General features: G+C 30.9%; 1 pseudogene; it reads left to right on the forward strand.

The window, feature by feature from the left end:
• The first annotated feature begins 604 nt into the window (after positions 1-604).
• LOC145255928 (U2 spliceosomal RNA) lies at positions 605-731 on the forward strand (annotated as a pseudogene).
• The last annotated feature ends 10,669 nt before the right edge of the window (positions 732-11,400 follow it).

Below are 11,400 nucleotides of genomic sequence, written 5' to 3' on the forward strand. Positions count from 1 at the left end.
CGACATCAGACAATTAATATATTAAAAAAAAAAATTGTACTTATGTGTTATAATGACCGTACTATCGTTCGGGCAGTTTACGTGAAACGCCAGATAGTGCCGGTGTGCTTATTTATACCAATAGAAGGGAGGATATTTGATCAATAACCTTCTTACCGACCGACATTTAAGCGACCGAAATTTGCCCAGCAGACAATAAAAGGACGGACAATTGATCAACCATCTTTTTTTGTAGTCGCGTGCAAGCGACTCTATAAGTCACTCCGTTGGTCGGTCGGTCTGTCGGTCTGTCCGTAACACTTTTGTGCTTGGCCTTTTTGGTTAAGATCAAAGGTCTGTTGTTAATAGATGCTGTTCTTAGCTTTTTAAGTTTTTCTTGGCCTTTTGGTTAAGATCAAAGTCTAGTATCTGTTCTGGCAGATACTGCAAGCAAAGACCATATGTGGGGCCAACCCCACATATAAGACCTTGGTCAATGTAGGGGTAACCCTTCATACCAATTGTCACTATCCAGCTCCCCGGGAGTTGGTCCTTATTTCCCCTTCACTCCTCAAATTAAAAATCGGCCATGTGTCTAATTTGCTCGGTGGGGGAGCAAATAAATACCCTTTTCTTGGCCTTTTGGCCAAGATCAAAGTATAGTATCTGTTCTTACTACATGCTGTACTTATTGTGATATAAAGTGGGGGATCACTTTTTTGTATTAATTTAATGTAAAATGATCACCTACTTTACAACCAGTCAGTCTCAAAGCCATTCAAGTCATTCTTCAGATCATTCAAGTTGTTTTTTTTTTAAGGATTTCAGTTATTTTTTAAGCATTCAAGTCATTCTTAAGGTCATTCAATTCATCCTTAAGTTCATTAAAGTCATTCTAAGTCATTTACTTTTTATTTATTTAAGTCATTTCAGCCCATGTTTCGGTCATTTTAGTTTATCTTTAAGAATTTCATGTCAATCCTACATTCACGCATTCATTCATTACACGAGAGTACACGACTAATGGCTATCGGCCTTGTTTTTTATCGATGAACAAATAAGCGACGTGATCAACCGCAAAACTAATCGATCAATAAACATTTTACCAATGGACAATTAAAGGAACGGACATTCAATCAACGGACATTTGTCAAACTGACATTTAATAGCCGAACATTTGATAAACAAACATTTCTTTACCGAGAGACATTTAAGCGAGTTGATTGGCCAATAGACAATAAAAAAACACTGATGTTTTAGCAAAAAAACATTTTACCGACGGAGATTTTCGTGACGGATATTTGTCAAAGAGGCAATATAATGATGGCCATTTGCCCAACTTACAATTCAAATATGAGTTTCATCTAACATACATTTGGCCAACAAACATTTGACCAACGGGAGAAATTTGACTAGTAGACATTTAACCGATTGACCTTTAGTCAATCGACAGATGTGCATTTTACCAACATGCATTTAACTGGCGGACATTTAATTACAATAATAATGATTTCATAGATCTCATAAGTTAAATAAAAAACACTTAGAAAACGAATAACTTTAAAACACATCTAATTTTTTTTTTCTGAAAAAAAAAAAAAAAGAAATGTAATATAGAATTTTAAATTAAAATGGACCTTTTTATTTTAGAGGTTTCTATTTAGTACCAAATTTACAGGAATGTTACGTAGGGAGTTGAGCAGCAAGATATCTGTTAACATTGCACTTGAACACCTGCATGTCAGTACAGTATGGGAAGCAGATACCCTAGAGTGAATTCCAAAGTCTAGCAGTTCGAGGGAAGAAACCATTTATGTAGAAGACTTTCCGGCATCTAAGGATCTCTATGATTTAAGGGTGCGATTTTGCTGCTTGTCGGGTTAGTTGAGGTATTTACATTGAGGGTGGTGCAAGGTCTTGCAGTTCTTCGGAGCATATTCCATTAAAATTCTTGTAAAACAGCCACAAATATTTTATTTTGTCTTCTAGAGGCGCACGATATTTTCACGTGTGAGTAATAGTCTAGCACGGTAGAAATAGCTCAACTTCTTTGTCTTGTCAATATCCTTAGTGTATTTGTTCCAATTCATGTTGATTGTGAATGTTAAGCCGAGGAGTTTTAATGATGAGTTTTCCGGTAGTGTTATCAGATAGTTTAATTATTAACGTGTACAAACATTTTGAAAACTATGTTCTACTTGTTTTAAAGAAAACAATTGTTGGATGTTGTCTGAAGTTTAAGTTTGTCATTTTATTAATTTCATCTTTGCAGATTTTTAAATTTTTTAAAATTTTATTTCACGTGTGTTTCAACGGAATAAGTTTTTAAACGTCCGTGGATACCTTTTTTTAAAAAATTTTTTTATCTACGAACGTTTAAAAACTGACATGAAGCATTAAGCTGAAATTAAATTCTGAAATAAAAAAAAAACATAATCCATCAATCTATCTACTATTATATGAAAGGAACTTTGTTTATGTGTGCGAATTCGTTCTCTATGGGCTCCAAAACAGCTGGGCCAATTTTTTTTTTATAAAATTTCAGACAAAAGTACTTTATTTGCCTGACAGAGTCCTTAGTAAGTTTTTGCATCGGAATGTCTTCGATAAGTATCGATAATAAAAAAAAATCTGATGAAAGAAGGAACACGCGATTTTGATCAAAGTTAACATTTTTATACAACCTAACATCACTAGTGAATTTGAGAGGTTTTATTTACCACACAAGGTGAAAGGCCGGTCATATAAACCCAACAGTAGGTTTTTTGATATGATAGAGGAGCGTTCGAAATGAATTTTTTGTTTAAAGCAAAATTGCATCATAATACTTGACTTTGGGACTTTACACTTAAATTGAGACCATTATCGCCGCACAAGCAGTAAGGCCAAGAATACAAAATCAACAGTAGAGCCTTTGATATGACAGGGAAGCGTTCGGAATCAATGTACTATTTAGAGCACGATTGAAGTATGATACTTGACTTGTTTGCATTTTAAACTTTATTCAAGCCATTATATATAAAAATAATTTTATACATTCAATAGTAGGTTCTCTACAGTGCAATGTAGACTATAATGTATTGCGGACTAACTGCTGGAAAGCATATGAAGTTTCCTTCTGGTGCACCGCAGTATATCCCCAACTAGAGCAGGTAACCAATCGATTTGATTGAAAAATAGGCGATTTCAACGACTTCGATGTTAATAAAAGTATGGTATAGCACATTCGTTTATCCTCATCCAATCCCGAGCTACGTCGGGTCTCCCTGCTAGTTATGTATATAATTCTTTTCTCTTAAGCTGTTTATTTGGTTAGGAATAAATTTAAAGAGCTCAGATGAGTATATTTATGTACAACGGTGAGTGACGTTGTTCTGTCATTCGAGCGACGACAAAAAAAAAAAAAAAAAAAGACAGACCTTTGATAAGAAAAGAAAAGAAAAAAACAAATTAACTGACGGACATTTAGGCGACGGACATTTAGACAATAGACACTACAAAGACGAGCATTTGACTAACAAACGTTTTACCTACGACATTTAAGCGACAAACATTTGACCAGGAGAGAATGAAGACACAGATTTGATTAAAAAAAAACAAAAAAAAAAAAAAAAAACAACGGACAATGAAGCTACGGACAATTAAGCGACGGATATTTTAGCGACGGAAATTTGCCCAACAAACAATTTAAAGCACATGTATTGCATCTAAACAATATTTTACCTATTTTTAACATGTCCAACCAACATTATTTTTTTAGTAGACATTTAATCGAGACATATTTTGTCAAACGACGTTTAATCGATGCGTATTTTATCAATATACGAGGTGCATTCAATAAGTTTCCAGACTTTTTTTTTGAACAGGCATTTAAAATTGTCGTAGGCTCTTGAAAATTTAGTATGTTATTTCTATAAATCTTTTACTTACCATTTTTTATGATTTTTGGTTCAAATGAACAGCAACAACAGCAATTGGAATACACCCTACTAAAGCCTGATTGTCTCAGCTGGCGAATTTTAAAAACGCAATCTGGACGTGAGGACATTTTAGAAAAACAATATGTAATAAAACTTTGTTTTAAATTTGCAAAAAATGTTACAGAAACGTATGGAATGCTTCAGACTGGTTTTGGACTATCTTGCATGAATCGAGCATCAGTTTTTGAGTGGCAGAAGAGATTCAAGGAAGGTAGGGGGTCTGAGATATGATGAGAGGTGTGGGAGGAGTAAGGAAGTCAGAAAAACAGAGTTGATTGGCCAAATAAAGAATTTCATTGATAAAGATCGTCGTGTATCTATAGAGATAATAAGTGCACAGTTTGATGTCAGTGTGGGAACTGTACACACTATAATTCGCGAGGAACTGAGGATTTGCGCGAAATTTGTCCCAAGGTTACTCAGAGAAGATCACAAAGAAAAACATTGTCTTGACAACGGAGATCGTTGAACTGATCAATTCAGATCCCGCAGTCCAGCCCACGTGACTTTTGATTATTCCCTAGGCTCAAAAGAAACCCTTAGAGGTTTAATTATCTCAATTATCTCATAAAATACTTTGTATTTTATGAGATAATTGAGGAGATGAAAGAGGCTGTGACAAGGGTCATTGACACGCTCGCAACAGAAGACTTTAATGAAGCCTTCTAGAAATGTTGGAGCGGTACAACAAGTGCACTGCAGCCGGAGAAGATTACTTTGAAGGGAACTAGAGTTTCATGTGTGTACTATCAATAAAAGTTCCCATATGAAAAAAGTCTGGAAATTTATTGAAGGTACCTCGTATATTTAACAAACGGATATTTAATTGCAATAATAATAATTACATAGATCAAATAGGTTAAATAAAAACACTTGAAACACAATTGACTTTGAAATTCATTTAATTTTTTTTCAGCAAAATGAAATTTAGTTTTACATTTTAAATTAAAGTCGATCGTTTTATTTTAGAGATTTTTATTTATTTTTTTGTTTTTTGCAAACATTTTGAAAACTATGTTCTACTTGTTTTAACGGAAACAATTGTTGGATGTTGCCCAATGTTTAAGTTTGTTATTTTATTAATTCCGTTCGTCGCAAGAAAAAAATATGTTTATATTTTCTGTGTGTTCGAACGGGATAGTTTTTGAAACGACAGCGGATAAAAAAAAAAGCTTACATGAAATACTAAGTTGAAATTAAATGCTGAAATAAAAAAAAACAATTATTTATAAAATTCTTGACTTTTTTGCTGTCGTAATGTTTGGTTAGAAATAATTACAAAGAACTCAAATAAGTATTTTATATACAGTAAGTAGAAATAATGAAAGAACGGCGAGTGAATTTGTTCTGCCTGGAAACAATATGTAGTCAAATTTTTCATTTAAAATGTCCTTTTCTGTTTTATAAGTCCCGTTAATGGTGGCAAATTCTTTTAATATGTATTATATTTTCTCCGGATTACCTGACTCTCCCAAATAAACATTATAAGAAAAAGTGGCTGTGATTTTTACTCACATTTTTATCTACTCCTTTTGCTACTAGATTCATCATGGCACCAGAATGAAACAAACTTCAATTTTCTTTTAAAAATTTGTTTTAAAAGTTCAGTTTATACTGAGAGAATACGATATTTCAAAGATGAGTATAGAAAAAATATTTAAAAGACTGGAAAGAAACAAGAAATGTATATAGAAAATAGATACATAATTCGTATTATTTGTATTTTTATCTTGAGATTTATATGCACAACATTCCAGTTGGTGTAATCTTCGACCTTCTTCAGGTGTATCTTATTCGTAAGGTCCCATAGTGTAGAAGACAAACTACTTTGTATAATTCATTTATAAGTAATGCTCCTCTGGAAGTTGAAAGTTAAATGTTCAGTGCGGGCGACATTCACAATACAATTACGAATTATGAAAAACTTCTACGCGGTTGAAGCTGATGAAACGTAATCAAGATAAAAATGAAGACTTCTGTTCGAAATTCCGTGTAAATTCCCGAGTGATACAGAAAGATTCCCAAGAGCGCAGAAATGTTCTTGCATCCGACGAGAAATACCTGGAAGAGTTCAGAGGTTACATCGGCCGAAATGTTATGAGAATAACACTCAAGATGAGAACAAGAGTTCGAATGATCGACATTATTATTCCTTAATTAAACATAAAATTTAGAAGAAAAAAAAGGAAAAGGAATAAAGGAAAGAAAATGGAAGTAAAAGGAAAGAAAAGAAAAAGAAAGGGGATGAAAAAAGAAAAAGGAAAAGGAAAGAAAAAGAAAAGGGAAGAAAAAAAAAATAAAAAGAAAAGGGAAGAAAGAGAAAAAGAAAGAAAAAGAAAATTGAAAAAAAACGGAAAGAAAAAAAAGAAAGAAAAATAGGAATGAAAAGGAAAAAATAGAAAAGAGAAACAGGGAAGAACAAGGAAAGAAAAAAGAAAAAGATAAGGGGAGAAAAAGGAAAGAAAAAGAAATAAAAAGAAAAGAAAAAGAAAAAGATAAGAAGTAAGGAAAAAGGGACGAAAAATAAAAAGAATAGGGAAGAAAAGGGGGAAAAGAGAGAAAGAAAATAAAAAGAAAACGGAAGAAAAAGGAAATAAAAGAAAAGGAAAAGGAAAGAAAAAATGAACTACAAAAGAACAAAAAAAAAAAAAGAACGAGAAAGTAAAAATAAAGAAAACAGAGAAATAAAACGGAAAGAAAAAAAAACAACCAAAAACAAAAACAAAAAATTAAAGAGAAGAAATAAAAAGGATGCATTTGCATCATTAGAAGCAAAAAACAACAAAAAAACAAACAAACAAAAACAACAACAACAAAAACAACAACAACAAAAACAGATAAATTTTGGAGTCGATTGATTAAAATAATAATCAAGCGACTTGTTCCAAATTAAAGTTCAAATTTAAAACACAGTTGAAAAAACGAAACATCATATTAATATTAGCATATTTTATCTCTAGACAACGCTGAGTAAAGCTATTAGCTGTGTTATAATTGAAATTTCTGTTTGTTTTATTTTTAAGCTTTTTATTTTCATATCAAACCATTTAAAATTTGAGTTTTTTGTTCTTATTTGAGGTTTTTGTTCTTGTTGGACGTTTTCTAGGAATATATATATATATATATATATATATATATATATATATATATACATATACATACATACATATATATATATATATATATTGTGTGTATTTAGACAGCATGTTTTCATTTATTACTGTTTTTGCTTAATCGTCTTTTTGTAACTTCTTCAATTTTTCGTATGGTCGTTCTAATATCTCGGTTGAATCTTTGTAAGACAGTTTCATAGTCGTTTTTTGGGGGTGTTTTAAGCACTTTAAACTGAATTTTCTTCAGTCGTTTTTGATTACTGTTCCGTTCAAAATCTGGATGATTTTTAAAATGGAATCGATTAGATTAAAAAAAACAATAAAAAAAAACAAAACAGGTGGACGAAAACAACTATGGAACTTTCTTACACGAATTCGACCAAAATATAAGAACGACCATACAAAAATGGAGAAATTACAAAAAAAGACAACAATATATATATATATATATATATATATATATATATATATATATATATATATATATATTTGTAGTCATCGACATACAGTCCTGTTTCATTTTATCACAACTCATCAGTGCCGCTAGACTAGCACCTCTCCCAAGCCAAGAATCAAACCTAGAACTGTCTACCTCTCGACCACGGAAGCGACGCCCGCAAATAACTCATCCGAATGTTTGTTTAAACAAACATCCGTCCACTACGTGTACAGTGCTCAAACCGACTGTTTGTAAACAAACCGTGAGCTTCGCATATATATATATATATATATATATATATATATATATATATATATTATATATATATATAAGTGTGTGTGTATATATATATACACACACTTATATATATATATATATATATATATATATATATATATATAGAAAATAAAAAAGGAACAAACCGTATTATGTGTTCACCAACGTTTCGTCTTTATTTCGAGACTTCCTCTGGGTGAAATATATATATATATATAAACCACAATTGTAATTACCTTTCAATACCGATTTTTACGATCTGTAGGCCTCGACGAGGTAGAAGCAGTACTGGAACGTAAATGTATTTACGTAGGTCGTTTTGATTGTTTATATAATGTATCCATCTGAAGCTCTATCTTGCATTGCGCACATTTGAAAATTGATTTTAGCTTCATATGTCAATACATTTGAACTTGTTTGATTATAAATATGCATTTACTTCAACAGTGCACAATAAGTGAGTAGAGTTAGGGAATCGTTATGAAAATACATATGGCAGTTGCGCTAAAGAGAACTTTTCGTTTTCATCCTCGTGTCAGGCTAATACATAGAGTTGAAGTAACATCGTGTTCTATCTATCTATCTATCTATCTATCTCTCTCTCTCTCTCTCTCTCTCTCTCTCTCTATATATATATATATATATATATATATATATATATATATATATATATACACGTGGTATTAAGTTTGCAGGTTAGCAAATTAGATTCTTTGTTATTTCCGCCCACTGTTTTCAAAAGTCAATGATGAGGCTTTTATCAGATTCGGTTGACTTGTAATTTACCACTTCCTTCATTTTTGAAACGAGGTGACATGCTCTACTTTGCGCATTAAAAGCTGCACTTTTTTATACCTTTATATATATATATATATATATATATATATATATATATATATATATATTATATATATGTCTTATCAAAATAAAATCCACGAACTTTCACCCCTGACATATATATATATATATATATATATATATATATATATATATATATATATATATATATATATATGGCGATTAAGCTACACTGAATATTCGGCGTTTCATCCACTCTAGGATTCCTCAGGCTTATGCGCGAATTCTGTGTTTGTTTATCGTTTTTATATGGTCCTCTTCTATTGAGGATTTAGTTAGCCAACCAGCTTTCTAGTATCCAGCGCGCCCCTTACTATCAGCCAATGTACATGCATTTTATCGGACAAAGGATCTGTTTTAAAACTAGGTTAGTGTTTTTTTTTTTAATTTTTTTGTTAGTTTATATATAAATATATATATATATATATGTACATACATATATGCACATATATATATACATATATATATATATACATACATATATGTGTGATCGTTTGTGTATACTCATGTTTATTTAATTTTATTTATTTGTTTATTTTCTATTGTTTTTGTTAATTTTAAAACTATTTTGTATCGCTAACCTACGGTAAATTTTATTTTGTGAACACAGTTATTTGCTATTTATCTTCTACAGTTTAATAGATGTTGGGGTTCTCTAAATACAGGATAGCAAATTTTTCATGAAGGCTCTACCTACGTATTGAACACTTTTGAAGTAAATACTTAAAGTTTACGCATAAATCTATACTTTCGTATATTAATTTTATGTGAGTAAATGAAGTAGTTATATATATATATATATATATATATATATATATATATATATATATATATATATAGATAGATAGATAGATAGATAGATATTTCCCCAAAACCTCTGACTTTTATGGAGGATAAACTAAAACCTGCTGCTATGGTTTCAAATGATCTGAAATAACAGCAAGGGGAGACTTGATTCCAAATATTTCTAGTATGTTATATCTTTACTCTTTCAGAAATAGGCTGCGATTATGAATATCTCCAGTATCAAATAATCCTTATACACTGTGAAATTTACTTTATGTATGAAAACCAAAGAGGGGAGATATACCGTATGAGAAATATTTGGAATTTAGTCTCTCCTTGCTGTTATTTCAGATCATTTGAAAAAATAGCCGCAAATGTTAGTTTCCCCTTCAATCAAGGCCTGAGATTTTGGGGGAAATATCTGACATTTTGTAATTTATATGCAAAACCAGGAAAACAAATGACTATGAGTGAAACATTTTATGGCTGAAAAAAAACGTACCAGAGTTGAATCTGGATGGTGGATGTTCCCTTTAAAGTACGATCTTATAAGCAAGTGTCACATAGCTGACTATACAAGTCAGGTCTTTAGCTTTCCAATCAGTCTTCTTTTGTTTAATTCTGATCAATAGTCGTTGAGATTTGGAACTTATAAAATTATCGAAATAAGTTATATTCAAATGACCTTGTAACGGGTGTTGTAACCCAACATCCGGTTTACGACTTCCGGTTGCGCATGCTTACATAAACATCAACCCATAACAGCGTAAATAAATAAACACACATCGCTGGACCGGTTTCGTTCTAACAAACGGACGTCCTTAGAAAAGCAAATATCTTAAATTTATTGAATAAAAAACTTCAAGATATGGGAAGCAAACTCAAAACGTGATTACAAATAATACGTATAATCATCGACCTGTTTCATGCATAGGATATATATTATATTAAATAATTAACGCGACAATAAAACGTATTGTTTCAGTGTGTACGTTTTCAGCGTCCTAATTTTTTTTCGCGATAAATTATCCAAATTAACAATTGTTAATACTTTCTGCTTGTTTTTTTACATCGTTCATTTCCCTATTACGTTTAAGTTATTTTAACGCAATCTTCCTACAAATACATCTATTTAACCCGTTGACATTAGAACATTTTTACAACGGCGATTTACCCACCGCCTTCCTTTTTAATTTATTCTCCATTTTTAATAGATCTTTCTTAAAAAACTTTCATACATTTTCTTCTACACTACCAACAAAAATAAATAACCCCAAAAATGTTTTTTTTTGAATTGCGTTACAAATAAATAATCAGCGCGACAATAAAACGTATTGTTTTACTGTGTACATTTTTAGCGTCCCAATATATATCAAAGATATATCAAAATTTGAATTTAACTTTAAATATTATGGTATCTGTTCAGTGCACATTTACCTATAAGTATGGCAAACCATTTATAATTCAATGACTGAATTTTTTTTTTAAATATACAATTATAAACAGAATGACTCATAAAAATCTATCTATATTTTTTTTCATTTTAATATACTTTCGAAAGAAGTGTTTCCATTATGTCACAAAAAACTATTTTCTTTACGTCACAAGTGTCACGCTCATACAGTAATTCCATAGCTAATATAACATACTGACCTAACGGGTCAGGAGTAGTGTATATATACTCGCAGCCAAATTGAATATTGAATTTTTAAAGCAGATGTATCTTTTAATTGTTCGAACAATTAAAAGATACATCTTCCTTACTTAAAAATTCTTTGGTTTATTTATGGTGTCTTTTACATATAAAAAAAAACCCACCCAATACTTTTGCTGATGAGGAGACTTTGTTTAAAAAAAACTATATGTCAAAATTTTTGTCCGTGGCTTAATGTCTATCACAATAAAAACATTGTTTTCTGAAACGATCGTACAAATTATTGACTTTGTTGTTGTTCCTTCTTATGAAAGA

The sequence above is a fragment of the Euprymna scolopes genome, chromosome 31 (assembly GCF_053919585.1).
Source record: "Euprymna scolopes isolate OS-2025 chromosome 31, ASM5391958v1, whole genome shotgun sequence".
NCBI lineage: Eukaryota > Metazoa > Mollusca > Cephalopoda > Sepiida > Sepiolidae > Euprymna > Euprymna scolopes.